The sequence below is a fragment of the Coregonus lavaretus genome, assembly GCF_964263955.1.
Source record: "Coregonus lavaretus genome assembly, contig: HAP1_SCAFFOLD_4066, whole genome shotgun sequence".
NCBI classification, from domain to species: Eukaryota; Metazoa; Chordata; class Actinopteri; order Salmoniformes; family Salmonidae; genus Coregonus; species Coregonus lavaretus.
In genome coordinates, this window is record NW_028156535.1 from 27,796 (window position 1) to 47,609 (window position 19,814).

Consider the following 19,814-nt stretch of genomic DNA (forward strand, 5'->3'; position numbering starts at 1 on the left):
CACAACTCCCTTTTTAGGGAGAAAAAACATTGCGAGAATCTCTTTTCATCTGAAATAAATTGTAGGGACGTTCAAGGGTCTGACTTAAATGAGCGTTTTTGTACATAACGTAAGAACATTCCTGTCTTGTTAAAAAGCCTCAGGACTTCCACTGATGAACACAAAGTAAGCCGTCAAATTACTGCAATGATTCTTCACTAGCCTTACTATTCTGGATAAAGGTATAGGCTCTGGCCTCTACTCTAGACCATTCCAACTCTGCTCTCTTTCTCCATCTCTCCCCACCCTCCCTTTCTCTGGCAGTTTGGGATTTGAGTGGTTGTCACCATCTCATCTACTCGATCCCTCTATCCCCCTTCCCTCTCTCTGGTAGGTTGGGGGGGGGGGGGGGGTCAGATTCGTCCATTGCCATGGGTACTCGCCCTCCTCTCCTGGGTGCTTCCTCTCCTCTCCTGGGAGTTGCCCTTCCTGCTGTGGGAGGTGCAGAAGAGATCAGAGGGACCAATGGAGGTGCAGGAGGAGGTGGTGGAGGTGAGGCCACAGGCTTCACAGGCAGGGCCAACTGTCTCAGAGCATCCAGAGAGTCTGACTTGGCACTGCGCAGGAGATCACACTGACCCTGGAGAGAGAGAGAGAGAGAGAGAGAGAGAGAGAGAGAGAGAGAGAGAGAGAGAGAGAGAGAGAGAGAGAGAGAGAGAGAGAGAGAGAGAGAGAGAGAGAGAGAGAGAGAGAGAGAGAGAGAGAGAGAGAGAGAGAGAGAGAGAGAGAAAAAAATTGTTTCCAAGACAATATTATTTAGTCTCCAAGACAAATTTTACCCTTGTTGACAATAACGTCTATTGTGTCAAGTTTGTTGTATCGTGTGTGTGTACTTGCGTGTTTGTACCTTCAGTACAGTGATGTTCCAGGTGAAACTCTCCAGGGCTTTGCTCTGCTTGTGTCCCTTCAGCCCCTCCTTCTCTCCCAGCCTGGGCAGCTCCTCATGGAACTCCATTCCTGAGAAGACAGGACAGGAGACTGAGATACAGTTCAACTGAGAGTTAGAGCTGTGACCAAGGCAGGCAATAGTTAAAAGTAAGCAGAGCCATGTGGCTGTAAGCTGACCATGTCATGGTTACCATGTTGGAAAAAGGCTGCTATCATAAAACTAAATTCAATTAAATCTCATTGTATTTCATTGTTTTTCTCCAGCCCCAGTATCTCCGGCAATTTCTCTCCTTATAAGGCAAATGATAGGCTCCCTGTCTTTACTGAAGTCTGGAGTAGGTTTATGTGTATTGGTATAGTAAATGAAAACCATTTTCCTCTCTCCATTTCTCCTATATAGCACTTGCAGTTCATCTCTCTCTCTTGGGGACTGGGGCATACAGTATAAATAATACCACAAGATGGAGCTCTGCAATCACACTTCAGTAGAGCACTTGATATCTAAAAAGTTAGTTATTAGTCTGATATTCATTCCAGCCATATTTACCCCTTTCCTCCCGACAAATATTTTATATTCCTCCTTTCCCTCCCTCTGTCCATCCATCCTCTCCTCTCACCTTCTCTCTGCACCTGGGCGATCCTCTCCTGCACAGTGTCTGCATTCTCGATCAGCTGCTTCTTGGCCGAGATCATCTGGAAGAGAGACATAAAGACAGACACTGGATGAGCCTCTGGACAGACAGACAGACAGATACAGATCAACAGACCAACCAATAGACAGATGAATAGACAGACTGTCATACACACAAAAACGTACACACATAGATATTAGCTAAAAGTGGGGCAGGCATATACTGTACAGCACAGGAGGTTGGTGGCACCTTAATTGGGGAGGACGGACTCGTGGTAATGGCTGGAGTGGAATGAGTGGAATAGTATCAAATACATCAAACACATCATTTGATGCCATTCCATTCGCTCTGTTCCAACCATTATTATCAGCCGTCCTCCCCCCTGCAGATCCACTGCTGTACAGACACACAAGTTCTATAATGCAAAATAATGAAATACTGTGGTATTTACAGACCTCAGGGTGAGATGAGATGTCTGTGAGATGGAGGAATGGAGGGATGGGGAAAGGGAGAGATGGAAGGGAAGAAGAGAGTGTGATGACTTACGCTTTGAACACACCGACTGCGTCATTGCGCAAAATAGTATGCAGCATCATCTAGATATGTGTGCAACAAAAGTTCAACATTCACCTTCTGCTACCATTTCTGTCAACCCATTTACGCATACATTTTGACGCATACCTTCGATAAATCCAATGTATGCACCACACAGAGCGCACTGCAACTGCCTCTGCAACGCAATGCTGCAAGGCAAACGCAGCGTTCCATTGGAAATTAATGTACTTCTGGTGTACCAAAACGCAATGACGCAGTTGGTGTGTTCGAAGCGTAAGGCCACGTGTGATGGAGGTTTGAGGGGTGTGATGTAGATATTGGAGGGGCTACAGTCTGGGTCTCAGGCCAACTGTCTGTGTGTCATACTGGCCTGCTGGGTTAGCTTGGCCTTAGATACGCAAACAATGACCACGCATGTGCACACACACACACACACACACATACACAGAGAGCGAGGCTGACAAACAACTCTGTTTCTCTGGTTGGTTGTGGTGTGCGAGGGGGAGTAATGAGAGATAGAGTGCAGGTGGGTGAGAGGCATCCTGATTTAATACTAGCGGAGACGGAGTGGGAAGAAACACAGCTGGGGAGGACAATGGATTTGTGTATGTATATACAGTATTTGTGCATGTGTGCCTCTCTCTCCCTACTTCTGTGTATGCATGTATGCCGAAGACAAAGGTGCGTGGGTGAACCAACATATGCCTATAGCTTCAAGTGTCTTAATCTCTCTCTCTCTACATATATGTAATCCAATAATATATCTAGGTTCCTCACCGTTTCATATAGCTAGAGCATAATCTCTCTCTCTCTCTCTCTCTCTCTCTCTCTCTCTCGCTCTCTCTCTCTCTCTCTCTCTCTCTCTCTCACCCCCCCTACCGTATCATAGTGGTTCAGTAGTTTGCGCGTGACCTCGGTGATGCTGCCCAGGCCTCCAGGTGGGGGTAGCCATCCCTCAGGGTCATGCTGGCCCCCGGGGGCCCCTCTGGGGTCTGCAGCCGTGTGGCCAGGCTCTGGATGCACTGCTTCAGCTTGGCCACCGGGGGGAGTCCACACTGCTCTTTGAAACTCACACTGGCACTCTGGATGGAACAGGACAGAGAGCGAAAGAGAGAGAGAGAAAGTGAAAGAGAGAGCGAGAGAGAGAGAGAGAGAGAGATACACAGTCAGATGTAGTGCATTATAGGTATATTATGGTCAGATCCACGTGACCTGAAAAACATCTGACCCTGATGAAATCACAACATCAGATGAGGCCTAAACTCACACCTAGATCAAGTCAAGCACAGATTAAAATAGAACATCTCCTTTTCCTATTGTCTGTGAGTACGTCAGGGCAATCTCTGGTCAGGTTCAGGTCAATAAGGGTAAACCCCTTATTACTTGAACTGAACCCCTAAAACCTGGGCTAGGGTCCTGAGGAGAATAGACATTAAAGCATCCATGTTAGACAATCTACTGTACTAGCTAATGTGTTTGGGAAGGAGGGAGTATTCTGGGCTCTGTCAGAGGTCTGCCAAAACACTGAGACCATTTTCCACCTGGCAGCACCGCAACTGGACCAGCAGTCACATTGGTGATTACCATAGCATAGCCCTCCTGAGGACAGAGTGGGTTGGATGTGAAGGGGGGGGGGCTGTGTGTGTGTGGGCAGGCGAGGAGACAAATGATGAATAATTACAGACTGTGGCAGATGAGAATACAGCTGGACATGGCAGAGAGAGAGAGAGAGAGAGAGAGAGAGAGAGAGAGAATGTGGAGATAAGCTGGTCCGTGCTGTGACCAGGTCTATGCCTTCTTTCTCTTCTCTGTTATTTATAGACTACTGTGTAATCCTCCTCAACCTACTCTCTCTCTCCTTCCTTCTTTCTCTCTATCCACCTCTCTCTCTTTCATTGCTCTCACTCCCTCTCTTTCTCTGTCTCTCTCACAACGTTCACATCACCCCACAGAGAACTCACAGGTAGTGTCTTATTTCAGCACAGTCATGCAATCTATTCTAGCCCAAATCACACTCCTCAAAAACTCCTGAATAACAGGCCATATTTCAACATTGGCTAAATATAACACAACAGCACATCGCCAATCTCTGTTCAGGCAGGAAAATATATTCAAAACTCCTGACCCTCCTCAATATTTAGCTTTTGTGTAAGAGCTGTTTATAAAAAATTACTGGAATTTCAGCCTGTTCAGGTGGGATGGAGTTTTTGGCCCAGGTCATGACATCACAATCTGATTATTCTGACCAATGACCAGTCATATTTTATTTGCATATGTATCCTCTTACTTTGAAGGGGTAAGCGGTGTAGGCTCTAGAGCAGGGCCTACAGAACTGGGGCCCGCGGGACGACATTTGGTCTGCCAGGACCACTAGGGGCACCTTAAAGATATAAACTCAGCAATAAAAGAAACGTCCTCTCACTGTCAACTGTGTTTATTTTCAGCAAACGTAACATGTGTAAAAATGTGTCCTTTGGTCTGGAGTCAATTTGGAGATTTTTGGTTCCAACCGCCGTGTCTTTGTCAGATGCGGTGTGGGGTGAACGGATGATCTCTGCATGTGTATTTTCCACCGTAAAGCATGGAGGAGGGGGTGTTATGGTGTGGGGGTGCTTTGCTGGTGACACTGTCTGTGATTTATTTAGAATTCAAGGCACACTTAACCAGCATGGCTACCACAGCATTCTGCAGCGATACGCCATCCCATCTGGTTTGGGCTTAGTGGGACTATCATTTGTTTTTCAACAGGACAATGACCCAACACACCTCCAGGCAGCAGTTTTTCTCTTGTTATGTCAGTCACTGACAGTTAATCAATTAGCCCATGTCAACTAACATTTTATAGATTGCTAGGTAAGTTAGTCTAGCCAGCTATCTAAACCTTGTAGTAATCATGGCCAAATTACTGACCAGGCACCCAAGTCACATGCCCAGGGGCCCTGACCTCCAGGGGGCCCACATTGAATAGTCACTCTCACTCAGATATCATATTAACATGGCATAAGTCATGGGGGGGCATATTTAATACTGGTAAGGTGTTAGGTGTCAATGTTTAATTAATGTTTGAAGTGTAATTTTATGATTATTGTTTCAAGCTATTGTTCCCTGCTCTAGAGTCTAGACGATCCTATCTGCCAATCAGGGCTGTATGTGTAAATATATTTTAATGTGTATCGATACACCCACATGATCAGACTGAGCATTTCAATGGCAAAAGGAGGCTCTGGGAAATAAATGCAAAAAATATATATTCTGAGTTATTTTCATGAAATAAACACACACAGTGATTTATTAGACATACAGTGATGATGTAAAATGTTTTACTAAAAAGACAGCATGGGGGTTTTAAATATATTTGGTTATCGTGGGTTATCTATCCAGTACATTACAACACTGGCTGATATTTTTCAATTGACCTCATTTCCGAAATATCGTTTTTCTCTGCATGGCTTTAAAAAGGTACAGACAGGTGGTAAATCCATGAGGGGACGTGAGCAAGTCCATATTACATGGAGAAGAGTAACTTCTTCGCAACACCCAGGTATGAGTAACACCCTCCAATCTCATTAACCTCTGACCTCTAACTCCTGACCCTCCTCTCACCTGTGCGTCCTCCCGCAGGTCGGTGGCCTCCCTGAGATGAGTGCAAGCGGGACGGAACGTATCATCCAGAGCTTTAATACCCGTGTTCCGTAGGGTCACGTACTCTCGTCCCCGCCGCACCCCTCTCCGCACAGACAGACCCTTCCTCTGGGCCTTGCCCCCCCCTCGTCGGTTGGTCACGGCAACATGGACGAACAGGCTAGCGTGGGGCAAGGGGTCTCCTGCCAGACCCAGCAGGGGTACGTTGCGGTAGCCTGGCTGAAGGCACTCGAATGCCACACTGTACTGCCCAATGAAGTCGTCTCCAATGTAGTCGTCGTCCAATACCACGAAGCGGAGGAGGGCCAACTCTGGCATGTTCACCTGGGAAGGACAGACAACAACCAATCATGAGCCAAGGTGCAGCGACAGACGAAATCACAGGAATGTTACCGAATGTTTTACACAGACACAACTCTTGCTTGTTTTAGAACACTGAGTACGGTTACTTCACACAATAATACGATTATTGTGGATAGTCAGATTAATATAATCGTTTATTAAAAATGTTTACATGCTTTGCAAGAAGAATGATTTCCCTAATAATCTTGTTTACATGGACACATCTGAAATCAGGCTACCTGATGGGACTTAAATAAATGCAGAAAATCGCCAATCAAAATAAACCTTCTACCACAGCGATCATGTTATTGTTTTGAAGCCTATTTGTTCGGACATATAACGTTTGTATGTGAAAACTATTTATGTGCATACTTTCAGTTTTTCCGAACTCACTTCACTTGCACTACCGGTGCTGGCACATGTGCAGATCAAATACACAGCTGGAACGCCGATAAAGCTGTTTACATGTCCAAATCATTCTAAAGATTTCTCAGAAAACCGTATGCTTACATCGATTTTAACCTTACGCCGATTAAGATAAGCAGAGTAAGGTGTTTCCATGACTATTGCCATACTCGGCCTACTGCCATAATCAGTTTAATATTGAATTATTAGTGTGCATGTAAACATACTCCCTGATATTTTTTTATTGGTTTTCAAGTCAGCTCCCACTAGTTCATTCAGGGAAAAACTTTTGTTTAAAGGCCAATAATTTGGTTTAAAGGCCAATGATTTCAACTAGAATAAACAATATCAGTTTTTATTAAATAAAACGTTTTTATAAGACTTTTTTTTTTTTTTTACTAACAAACGTTGTGCTTTTCCTCTGTAATGTTCCAATAGGATCTAACATCATCACCAAATTTGAAAACCTGCATAATTTATCGAACCTTTATTTAACAAGGTTAGGTGAGTCATGGAGAACAGCTCTTATATAGGCCTGGTGAGTCAAGATGTTTATAAACAGATATTATCACACTGAGACATTAACATTTAATCATAGAGGTGGGGGGGTTACATATAGTGATGTACATATACCCCATATGTTCACCCCAGGGCACATAATAGTGTAATAATATTATCCATGACACACAAAAGTATCACACATAGGCACACATATACATGCATGCAAGCGTGCTCATGCTCGTATGTGCACACAGACACACACACAGACACACACACACACACAGATATAATGATATACAGTGCATTCAGAAAGTATTCAGACCCCTTGACTTTTTCCACATTTTGTTACGTTACAGCCTTATTCTAAAATAGATTAACGTTTTTTTTTGTCATCAATCTACACAGAATACCCCATAATGACAAAGCCAAAACAGGTTTTTAGAAAACTGAAATATCACATTTACATAAGTATTCAGACCCTTTACTCAGTACTTTGTTGAAGCACCTTTGGCAGCGATTACAGCCTCAAGTCTTCTTGGGTATGACGCTACAAGCTTGGCACACCTGTATTTGGGGAGTTTCACCCATTCTTCTCTGCAGATCCTCTCAAGCTCTGTCAGGTTGGATGGGGAGCGTCGCTGCACAGCTATTTTCAGGTCTTTCCAGAAATGTTAGATCGGGTTCAAGTCCGGGCACTGGCTGGGCCACTCAAGGACATTCAGAGACTTGTCCCGAAGCCACTCCTGCATTGTCTTGGCTGTGTGCTTAGGGTCGTTGCCCTGTTGGAAGGTGAACCTTCGCCCCAGTCTGAAGTCCTGAGCGCTCTGGAGCAGATTTTCATCAAGTATCTCTCTGTACTTTGCTCCGTTCATCTTTCCCTCGATCCTGACTAGTCTCCCAGTCCCTGCCGCTCAAAAACATCCCCACAACATGATGCTGCCACCACCATGCTTCACAGTAGGGATGGTGCCAGGTTTCCTCCAGACGTGAAACTTGGCATTCAGGCCAAAGAGTTCAATCTTGGTTTCATCAGACCAGAGAATCTTGTTTCTCATTGTCTGAGAGTCCTTTGGGTGCCTTTTGGCAAACTCCAAACTGGCTGTCGTGCCTTTTACTGAGGAGTGGCTTCCGTCTGGCCACTCTACCATAAAGGCCTGATTGGTGGAGTGCTGCAGAGATGGTTGTCCTTCTGGAAGGTTCTTCCATCTCCACAGAGGAACTCTGGAGCTCTGTCAGAGTGACTATTGGGTCCTTGGTCACATCCCTGACCAAGGTCCTTCTCTAGGAAGAGTCTTGGTGGTTCCAAACTTCTTCCATTTAAGAATGATGGTGGCCACTGTGTTCTTCAATGCTGCAGAAATGTTTTGGTACCCTTCCCCAGATCTGTGCCTCAACACAATCCTGTCTCGGAGCTCTACGGACAATTCCTTCGACCTCATGGCTTGGTTTTTGTTCTGACATGCACTGTCAACTGTGGGACCATATATAGATAGGTGTGTGTCTTTCCAAATCATGTCCAATCAATTGAATTTACCACAGGTGGACTCCAATCAAGTTGTAGAAACATCTCAAGGATGATTGATGGAAACAGGATGCACTTGAGCTCAATTTCGAGTCTCATAGCAAAGGGTCTGAATTTTTTATTTTGGCTAACATTTCTACAAACCTGTTTTCACTTTGTCATTATGGGGTATTGTGTGTAGATTGATGAGGAAAAAACGTTAATTTAATCAATTTTAGAATAAGGCTGTAATGTAACAAAATGTGGAAAAAGTCAAGGGGTCCAGAATACTTTCCGAATGCACTGTATTCACATTGGGTGGCATCAGTACAAACAGTATAAATCAGAAAAAATAAATATATTGGAATAAAACCCCATGCACATAGTGAGGAATAAATCAATTAAGACTATAAACACACTCAGACACACACACACACTATCAGTAAGAGGACTTATGGCTGTGTGAGTTTATGTATACACTATCATTGTAAGAGGAGACACAGAGAGTAGTTAATTATGAACCACACAAACATCCAATAAAACACACAAACGCACACGTAGGCTCACAAAGACACACAAACACAAAGCTGGGCAGATGAAGATAGTGAGAAGACACCTGTAGAAACACACACACACAAACACACACACTGGCCACCCATTGGTTCTAGGCTCCCAGTATGATTAATGTGTTTGGTAGAAAGGCCAGAGGGTAGAGAGGAGGGGTGGAGACTATCCATCTCAACCCACACTGTGTTTATACATACACCTAGCCCACTATGGTGTGTGTGTGTGTGTGTGTGTGTGTGTGTGTGTGTGTGTGTGTGTGTGGTGTGTGTGTGTTCCTTCCTGTGCTGTGAGTTATAACCATATTAGGTCTTCAGGCTCTTAGCGACAGGAAGCAAACAATCTCAACCAGCTAAAGGCATTCATTCCCCGAGGACGGATGTATGAGCGTGCGTGTATTTGAATGTGTGAGTATGAGTGTATTCTTTGACATGAGTATCATTTTGAGATCAAATCAAAGTATATTTGTCATATGCAGTACAATCAAATCTTTACTTGCCAGCTCACCCCCGGTCTGTTAGTCTTCTTTGAGATGTGTGTGCATAACTGAATTCTTTCACATTGGTTGATCCCCCCTCCAACACCCACTTGGTATTGCCCACTTGTTGACTACCTATAAACATAACTGATGGGGAGAGGAAATGGATTCTAGACCGGGGGAGATTGTAGATTATAGGCAGGGTTAAGGTTTGCACTCAGAGACCCTTGGCTGAGTCTGTGCTAGTCTAGATTTTAATGTTTTAGCATGGAGCACTATCTATCTAATAGGGCTGTAGTTAATGGACGAAGAACTAGAGAACATGTCAGTCTAAGTGAGCCCAGACAGAAGTTTTGGCAGCCGAAGGCTCTGAGTGGATGACAGAGGAGAGAGACCCAGAGGGTGAATGGTAAGAGAGAGAGAGAGAGAGAGAGAGAGAGAGAGAGAGAGAGAGAAGAGAGAGAGAGAGGAGAGAGGGAGAGAGAGAGAGAGAGAGAGAGAGAGAGAGAGAGAGAGAGGAGAGAGAGAGAGAGAGAGAGAGAGAGAGAGAGAGAGAGAGAGAGAGAGAGAGAGAGAGAGAGAGAGAGAGAGAGAGAGAGAGAGAGAGAGTGTAGGTGAACTTTAGGCTCTACTCATAACTAAGTCCACTCAGGTAGATAGAGCCCCTCCAACACTGTTACACACACACAAACAGGCATACATACACACACATGCACACAACACACATGCACACACACATGCAAGCACACACACGTAGCCTGCATTCTATAATGACTGTCTGCTGTGCTGGAGCGTGGACAAGGGGTGGGAGATGGGGTGTAATGCTTCATGAATGAAGAGGTCAGTCTGAACAGCAACAGAGACGACTCTCTCTCTCTCGGCCTCATCCCAAAATGGGATCTATGTGTTCCCAAAAAGGACCCCATGTATCTCTGCCTTGGGTCAAATAGGGATCTATGGATTCCATGCTCTGTGGCTGAGGGGTAAGATCTGGATGGATGCCAAGGCCAGTATGACACAAAAACAGCAATATGCATGAACATGTCTATGTGTATGTGTTTAGACTGTATTTAGCCGTACATGGTCAGATTACTCTGACACGTGTGTGTGTGTGTGTGTGTATGTACACATTTTACTATACTTGTGAGTACCAGAAGTCCTCACACGAATAATAAACCAACTAAAATTCAGAGAAGTGAGGACATTTTGCCGGTCCTCACTTGTAAAAAGGCAATTTTAGGCTTAGGGATAGGTTTATAGGGTTAGGGTTTGGGTTAAGGTTAGAATTAGGGTTAGGATTAGTGGTTAGTGGTGAGGTTAAGGTTAGGGTTAGTGGTGAGGTTAAGGTGTGGTCCTCTGTAGCTCAGCTGGTAGAGCACGGCGCTTGTAACGCTAAGGTAGTGGGTTTGATCCCCGGGACCACCCATACACAAAAAAAAAAAATATGCACGCATGACTGTAAGTCGCTTTGGATAAAAGCGTCTGCTAAATGGCATATTAGGGTTAGGATTTAGGGTTAGGGGTTAAGGTTAAAGTTAGGTATGGGTTAAGGGTTAGGGAAAATTGGATTTTGAATGGGAATCAATTGTTGGTCCCCAAAAAGTCCTCACAAGTATAGTAAGACATAGTCGTGTGTGTGTGTGTGGAGTCACGCCACATTACCCTCTAGTCTCCCACCAAGCCTTAGGTTACAGGCCACAGGACTAATGAGCAAAACAGAGCTCAACCACTGGCTTTTGTTTCTTTCTTACTTGTAAAAAAAAAAAAACGAAACTTTATAGTTGTTTTCCTTTTAGTCTTTGGTATGTTCATTTGAGACAGTTATTCTCATACAATAAGACGGTGGTTAGAAGAAAGATGTGAAGTATTGTTATAATCTGCACTATAAACTAGTCTGGTCAACAACACTAGGGCAACTCTCCAACTGTTCCCTCTCCGTTCCCATGTTTCACATCATGTTTTATAAGCCCTGGCCATCTGTCTTCATAACTAGATCTCCCACAAGGGCTCAGGGGAATCACAATGCCTCTGTCTGTCTGTCGCTATGGGAATGAATACTGTAGTTAACTGTCCTTGGGAGCTGGAAAGGCTCTATACAAATAATACTTATTGTTGTGTATCCTTATGGAACTGATGTTTTTTGTTATGTTTTGTCATTATTATCAGTACAGTGACAAACACAGACCATATTATGTCTAGACTTAGCAGGCAAAACTGGTTGGAAAGACTCTCCGTTTCTGATTGTAATGATGTCATTTCAACCAGTTTTGCATGCTGTTTTGCCATTAGATGTTCACGTGTATGTACACTCAGGTTATCGGGCGACAGTGCTCTTAGTCTGAGGTTATGTTGATGAACCGTGCTGTACTTTCACATGTATCTGTAGGTTACTGAACTCTCACCTGAAACTCAAAGGTCTCATCAAACAGTGGGCCATCCTGGTTCTGTGCGGCGGTCCGGGTCCGTTGTTCAGCACAGTCCGCCGGTACCCCATGCAGCTCCAGAACCACATAGGGATCTATAACCTCTCCTTTAGCACCAGCGCCCTGTGGCTTGGGCAGGTTGTGGGCGCTGATCACCTTCACCCTTAGGGTCTGAGGGGGCACGCCGGGCACACAGCCCTGGGTCACGGCACTGAAGTAGGAAACCTCGTCTCTCATGACCCCTGGGCGCAGCACAAAGCCACAGCCCCCGTTCTGGGTGAATCGGCCCCTGTGGAGGTCCAGCATGGCCCCGGGAGTCTGCTGGTTGAGGGCCACTAGCTGGACCCCGCCCTTCCAGTACCCCTGAGGGTTGGGGTTGGAGGAGTCCAGGCGGACGGAGCTGGGCCGGACACGGGTCAGGGTACGCTTGGTGAAGCCTACTAGTTCCTCTGGGCTCTCACTGGCCAGCCGGCCCGCTTCTCCCTCCCCCAGGGAGCACAGAGTCCAATAGGCTGAGTCAGGGAGTAAGGGCGTGCCCGGGGTTGAGGGGGTGCTGGGTGGGGAGTGCTGCTGTCCTTGTTTCCTCTTTTCTCGGTGGTTGTAGAAGCTACGGCTTCCGGTTCTAGCCACGCACACCAGATCTGAGAGCTCGCGTTGGAGGCGGAGTCTCCTGGGCTGAGGGGGCGGGGGCACCACTAAAACCACGCCCAGTTCCTCCTCTCCGGGGATGGTCATTCGCCGGCCAGCCAAGGGTCCGCCTCCCCCTATCTCCTCGTCCTCCTCTGATACCTCTCCCTCAGACCCCTCCTCTTCAGGGGGTAGCTTCTTCCCCACCAGCAGCACCCGGCCCTTCAGCTGCTCTGGGGAGGGCAGGGTGGTGGCTCGCCCCACCAGGCTGACCGGCAGGGCCTCAGGGGTGTAAAGCCGTGTTGAGAACACCTTCCTCAGGTGCTGGGCTAAGGTACGCTGCTGGGAGGGGGAACAGCGCTGGCACAGATAGAGCAGCAGCGGGTAGGGCGAGGTCAGGAAGGCGTACTTATTCACCACCTCCAGGGCACTGCGGATGGTGACAGGGGCGTGGTGGTGGTGGTGGTGGCGGTGGGCATCAGGACCATGGTCTACCCCCAGGAGAGGCTCCCCCTCTGGGCCGTCTGTCACCCCCAGCTCCAGGCACCGACACCCGGCCTGGAGAGCCCTGGTCAAACCCCCTAGATCTGCCCTCCCATGGACCTGATCATCCAGGAGATAGGACCGATAGGAGGTACTGATGTAGTAGTGGGACAAGGGCAAGCTCATGTCCTGACACACTCCCTGGTGCTCCACGTCAAACAGCTGGCACTCTGGAGACTGCAGATAACGGGCGAAGCCGTCGAGCCCCAGCAAGCCTCTCTCTCGGCCGGGTCTGGAGGGCTCAAACCGTAGGACCAGCTCCAAACAGCCCTCAGCTGTGGCCAGAGACAGGCCCTGCTCCGTCTCCAGAAAGAGACGAAGGTCCTGGGCGTCCAGACACTCACGGTCCTTAGAGAGCTGGACCAATAGGAAATAGACATCTGGGCGCGTGCATAGCTCGCAGAAGGCCTCCTCGAACTCCTCGCGCGTCACGTGAGACGTCAGCTTCTCTTTGCTGCGTTGGATCTCCTTGAACCTCAGACGCACCTGGAGAGAAGAAGGACGGGAAAGAGAGGGGGAGGAGGAGGATGAGGGAGGGAAGACGGATACAGAGGGAGCAGAAGAGAGATGAGAGGAGCAAGTTTAGAAAGGGCAGTCTAATTTTAATACTCCACAGAATGGATGAATTATTGAGCTACAATATTCAATAATGTCTAATGACTGAAAAAGACCAGATGTCATTGACAAGTCCAATTCCATCATTTCCAATCAATGCAGGAATCAAATTTAAGGTGAATTAATTAATGTTATAATATTTTATTGCTAATAATTTTTTCATGAATTAATTGAATTTCCTTCTTGGAACGGATATGAAAGTCACCCTGGTTATATGACTTAGCATGCTAGTCTACCTAGTGCCCCTGGCCTACCCTTCCATGCATGCCAAACTGACTGCAGGAGAGTCTACACATACACAACACACACACACACACACACACACAGGCAGCTGTACTGACTTCACAGCATGCTTCAAAACCAGGGCCTGAGCGTTGATTCAGACAGATTAGCTATGGAGCCGTGCACACACAAACACATACCTCTGATTGGATCTGTTTAAGTCTGTGTATTTTCAGCTGCTATCTGACTCCATCTCCTGCCTCATCTCCTGCATTCGTACTGTTTGTCCGGAGAATATCCCAAAATATTTTCACCCATCCTTGCAAAAATGACCAGTGGCGTATATCAGCTTACTTTAATATTAGGTCGTTAGCAGTCCTTGTGATTTACTGTCTATTAAGTGCCTTCAGAAAGTACATTTTGTTGTGTTAAAGCCTGAACTTACTATTGATTAAATTATGATTTTTTGTCACTGACCTACACACAATACCCCATAATGTAGTCCCCTGTAGCTCAGTTGGTAGAGCATGGCGCTTGCAACGCCAGGGTTGTGGGTTCATTTCCCACGGGGGGCCAGTATGAAAATGTATGCACTCACTAACTGTAAGTCCCTCTGGATAAGAGCGTCTGCTAAATGACTATAATGTAAATGTAAAATGTAATGTCAAAGTGGAATTATGTTTCTCACAATTTTTACAAATTAATAAAAAATTAAATGAAATGAAGTCAATAAGTATTCAACCACTTTGTTATGGCAAGACTAAATAAGTTTTGGAGTAAAAATTAGCTTAACAAGTCACATAATAAGTTGCATGGATTCAATCTGTGTGCAATAATAGTGTTTCACATTATTTTTGTATGACTACTTCATCTCTGTATCCCACACATCAAATTATTTGTAAAGTCCCTCAGTCTAGCAGTGGATTTTAAACAGATTCAACCACAAAGACCAGGGAGGTTTTCCAATGCCTCACAAAGAAGGGCACCTATTGGTCAATGAGTAAACATTTTAAAAAGCACACATTGAATATCCCTTTGTGCATGGTGAAATTATTAATTACACTTTGGATGGTGTATCAATACAGCCTGTCACTACAAAGATACAGGCGTCCTTCCTAACTCAGTTGCCGGAGAGGAAGGAAACCTCTCAGGGATTTCACAATGAGGCCAATGGGGACTTTAAAACAGTTACAGAGTTTAATGGCTGTGATAGGAGAAAACTGAGGAGGGATCAACAACATTGTAGTTACTCCACAATACTAACCTAATTGACAGAGTGAAAAGAAGGAAGCCTGTACAGAATAAAAAATATAACATGCATCCTGTTTGCCACAAGGCACTAAAGTAATACTGCAAAAAATTTGCCAAATCAATTGTCCTGAATACAAAGTGTTATGTTTGGGACACATCCAATACAACACATTACTGAGTACCACTCTTCATATTTTCATGCATAGTGGTGGCTGCATCATGTTATGGGTATGCTTGTAATTGTTAAGGGAGTTTTTCAGGATAAAAAAGAAACGGAATGGAGCTAAGCACAGGCAAAATCCTAGAGGAAAACATGGTTCAGTCTGCTTTCCACCAGACACTGGGAGATTAATTCACCTTTCAGCAGGACAATAACCTAAAACACAAGGCTACATCTACACTAGTTGCTTACCAAGAAGACAGTGAATGTTCCTGAGTGGCCGAGTTACAGTTTTGATGTAAATCTACTTGAAAATCTATGGCAAGAGCTTGAAGAATTTTGAAAATAATATTGGGCAAATGTTGCACAATCCAGGTGTGGAAAGCTCAGAGATTTACTCAGAAAGACTCTCAGCTGTAATCACTGCCAAAAGTGCTTCTGCAAAGTGCTTCTTGACTCAGGGGTGTAACTTATGTAAATGACATATTTCTGTATTTCATTTTCAATACATTTGCATAAAAGGCCTAAAACAGGTTTTCACTTTGTCGTTATGGGGTGTTGTGTGTAGATGGGTGAGAAAATGTTTTAATTCAGGCTGTAACACAACAAAATGTGGAATAAGTCAAGGGGTTTGAATACTCACTGATTCTTTCTGAGGTCCATTGAGGCATTGTGTTTTACTCAGGGTTTCGTGTGGACTCCTACTGAGAGGTGTAACATGTAGGAAGTAGGAGCTACAGGTGTGACTACACTGCAACAGACTCAATCTATACACCCACCATGGTACTACGTATGTAAGTAAAGCTTACATAGGTTGGATATCCACCTACAGCATGTTCCATTTATACATTAGATATCCAGCTAATTACAGCATTTTTCTAATTACAGCTGTTATACTAACTGTTGCTATCATCATTATCAAGGTTGGGGGTAATTCAATAGAAAACAAAGTGTGATAATTGACTGAATTGAAAACAGAATTGACCTCAACCCTGATCATCTCTAAACATTTCTACTTCCTCTAATGTTACTACAGTCTACCATCAACATCATGTATAGCATTACTGTTTCTTCTAGCTTTACCCCAGTCCCGTCCTCTTACCTTAGCTTCCTTGATGCCATGACAGACCTTACAGATGGTAAGACAGCTATGAAGACAATCATGTTTTCTATTTCAAGCTATACCATTCCACTCTCTCTAGTGTAACTGTAGTGCCATCCCCTTACACACACACGCACGGACGCGCACGCACATGCACACGCACACACACACACACACACACGCACACACACGCACACACACACACACACACACACACACACACACACACACACACACACACACACATGCACACACACTCACCTTAGCCTCCTTGATGCCAGGACACAGCTTACAGATGGTTGCCACGGCCGTATCCTCTGCGACGATCCCATACCCGTCTTCATCCACCTCTGCAAACTCTGCGGCCAGCCATTCACTCCTCATCTTACTGCCGAGGCTACCCTCTCCCAGACCTCCTCCCCCGCCTGCCCCCCCTCCATGCCCGATGGCAGAGGGGTGGGACACCAGGTAACGGAGCCCCGTCACCCAGACGTTGGCCACGTCAGCTGAGAGAGCCACCAGGTCCAGAGACTGGGAAATACAAATACAAATCACATTACATTTAAAAGTTTTCTAAAGTAAAACAATCAAATTAAAAACATTTGAAAAAAGGCAATAAAAGAGATTAATAAAATAATATAATTAAAAACACAAAGGATGTTTATGATGATTTAAGAACCTCAATGGTATCTGCCTTAGCCTGAGTGCCAGTCTGTTACTGCTCTCTTGCCAACTACTTGGCATGACAATTCTCAAAGGAGTTGGAAAGGCAGCACAAACTGATCTGGGACCAGGTTACTGTCTGCCCCTCTTCCCCTCTCTTCCCCTCCTACCTGGTAGTCATCCCCGTGGATGATGGAGAAGGCAGCCTCCTCAGCCAGGTGTTCTGCAGCAGGTCCGTTATGGAGGAAGGTCTCAGTGCTCTTCCCCGTCCTAACCTCCCTAATGGTGGCCATATCCAGGCGGGCGCGCTCCCCATCCTTCTTAGAGGGCTCCCAGCGCAGGCAGCTGAGGTCCTGGTCTAGGGTATAGAAACGACAGTAGACCCGGGAGTTGGGACGTACCTTCTTCAGCTCACAGCCCCCCTGCATGAAGGCCAGGCAGTCGGCCGCGCTGCTCACCTGGAGGAAGGAGAAGGAGAACACATTTAATTTGAATGCTTGTCCTCCTTATGAATCGGTTATGTCTGATTTATGAATGCGTTTTGAAATCCTTATCTAGGTCAAATCAAGTTTTTTATTTTTTTATTCACTAAAAACTAACCTTCTTCTCTGAGGGTATGCTACTGAAGGACACTGTCTTCTTGCGCCCGCCGGCCAACTTGTGCATTGAAGGATCCTGGGTAAAAACACAGAGAAGAGCAGAGTGAGACAGGCAGACAGACTAATCCTTTCTGCGGGCTATGTTTAGAAGCGTCAAGACAAACATTACAGGCAGGCATATCACATCAACTGACATAATTAAAATAGTAGAGGCTTATGTGGACATGGTGCCCAACTGAGAATAATGTGGAGCAGAAATAATAATTAATTATGAGGTAGCCATGAAAGCCATCAGTAATATCCCTATGAATGATTATGTTTTTGTCTGTCTCTCCTAAAGCCAGACACCTGAAATAACAGGTCTGCTAATCTGAACTCATCTTCACAGGCTTGGAAGGCTGGAAATCAATTGTGCCATTTCATTTCCTGTGGGGTAATTTAGCACTGATTCACACAGTGTACAGAGCCTGGTGTTAGGGCTGATGAGGCCCACAAAAATAGATCCTCTGTGTTCACACTCACACAAACATCTGTTCTAGCTGCTTCCTGTGTCTTTCAGTCTCCAGAGGACAGCTGATTGATTGACAGGTGGGAAGAAGACAGCTCTATCGTCAACGGGTGCTGAAATTTCAGGGCTGGTACAGATGCAACAGGTCCATAGATATTAGTCTCTCTCTCTCTCTCTCTCTCTCTCTCTCTCTCTCTCTCTCTCTCTCTCTCTCTTCTCTCTCTCTCTCTCTCTCTCTCTCTCTCTCTCTCTCTCTCTCTCTCTCTCTCTCTCTCTCTCTCTCTCTCTCTCACTCTCACTCTCTCACTCTCCTCACTCTCTCACTCTCTCACTCTCTCTCTCTCTCTCTCTCTCTCTCTCTCTCACTCTGCCATTATAACACAATATGCTCTTCAAGGTTTTCAAAAACCACAAAGGTATAATAAGACTTATAAATTCAATTCTTTCAAATCCACATCTCAGTTTATAAGCAGTAGCTTTTCCTCCATGGTCAAAAAGGGGTGAGGTAAAACATATGACATTGCTACCAGGAAGACTTCCCTCACAGGTTAATACAGATCCAGTTTTCAGAAAACAAGTGTGTGTGCACAGGCAGTGGTTTGTAAATGAAGACAATGTGTAAAAGTGACAATGTGTTTCGATATGAATTCCAGACTTTGTGCAATATTACTGATGATAAGGAATTCATACTGTTGACAAACCAGAAAAATGAGTGTGGTTTCTGATAGATGTGTACCGGCACCACCAGAGCACTTTCATCCTGCTGTCATGTAATTCTGGGGTTGTACAGATAGCACTGACTGACAGACTATAAGTGCAGCCTTTTGTTACTGTAATGACATTTCCACCATGGATTCAAAGCATGTAGTCAGGGCTGCACACTACTGTAGCAACCAGGCAGGTTGTAGCAGAGTTGTCATCTGCAGACCTAGGTTCAAATACTATTTGAAATCTTTTAAATATTTGCCAGATGGGCAGGTTGGCAGACTGGCGGGTTTTTAAACTCTTGCGACTATTCTATTGGTTCCAAATATTTTTTTAAAAATAGGATTTGAAACAAGGTCTGGCAGATTGTAGGAGAGTTACCGTCTGATGTAAATAGAGGCTCGGCTCAAGCTAAATCACCTGATCCTGGTTGACCATTTGGGACAGGGGGTGAGGGGGAGCTTTCAGCTTTTAGCCTATTTCTGTCCTAATACCTCAAACCCACAGCAACACATCCTGGCTGGCCTACTAGTAGCCTAGCACTACAGGAGCAGGTTGACAACATCAACAAATATTACATCATATACATCATTTACTACACATTCTACTTTAGAGATTGAAGGGCTTTGGAAATGGGAGTGTTTCCCACTACGTCTTGGGACGCAGTTGGACTCAGAGTACAGCTTGACTACCCACACACACTAAACCACACAGAGCAGTGTGTGTGTGTGTGTATGCGTGCGTGCGTGTGTGTGTGGGTGTGTGTGTTGGTTGCCTGATTGAGCGAATGATTAAATATAGAGCTGGTGTAACTTGACATCCATCAATAATACACAGTAGAGGAACCTG

General features: G+C 45.3%; 1 pseudogene across 1 annotated transcript; it reads right to left on the reverse strand.

The window, feature by feature from the left end:
* Positions 1-392: 392 nt before the first annotated feature.
* On the reverse strand, positions 393-19,403 carry LOC311126258 (inactive phospholipase C-like protein 1; annotated as a pseudogene). Its single transcript has 10 exons — positions 19,386-19,403; positions 17,754-17,828; positions 17,324-17,611; positions 16,752-17,021; positions 11,950-13,626; positions 5,718-6,080; positions 2,994-3,196; positions 1,545-1,620; positions 887-996; positions 393-619 (listed from the first exon to the last, which is right to left on the reverse strand). The product of its transcript is annotated as an inactive phospholipase C-like protein 1 (transcript).
* Positions 19,404-19,814: the final 411 nt, after the last annotated feature.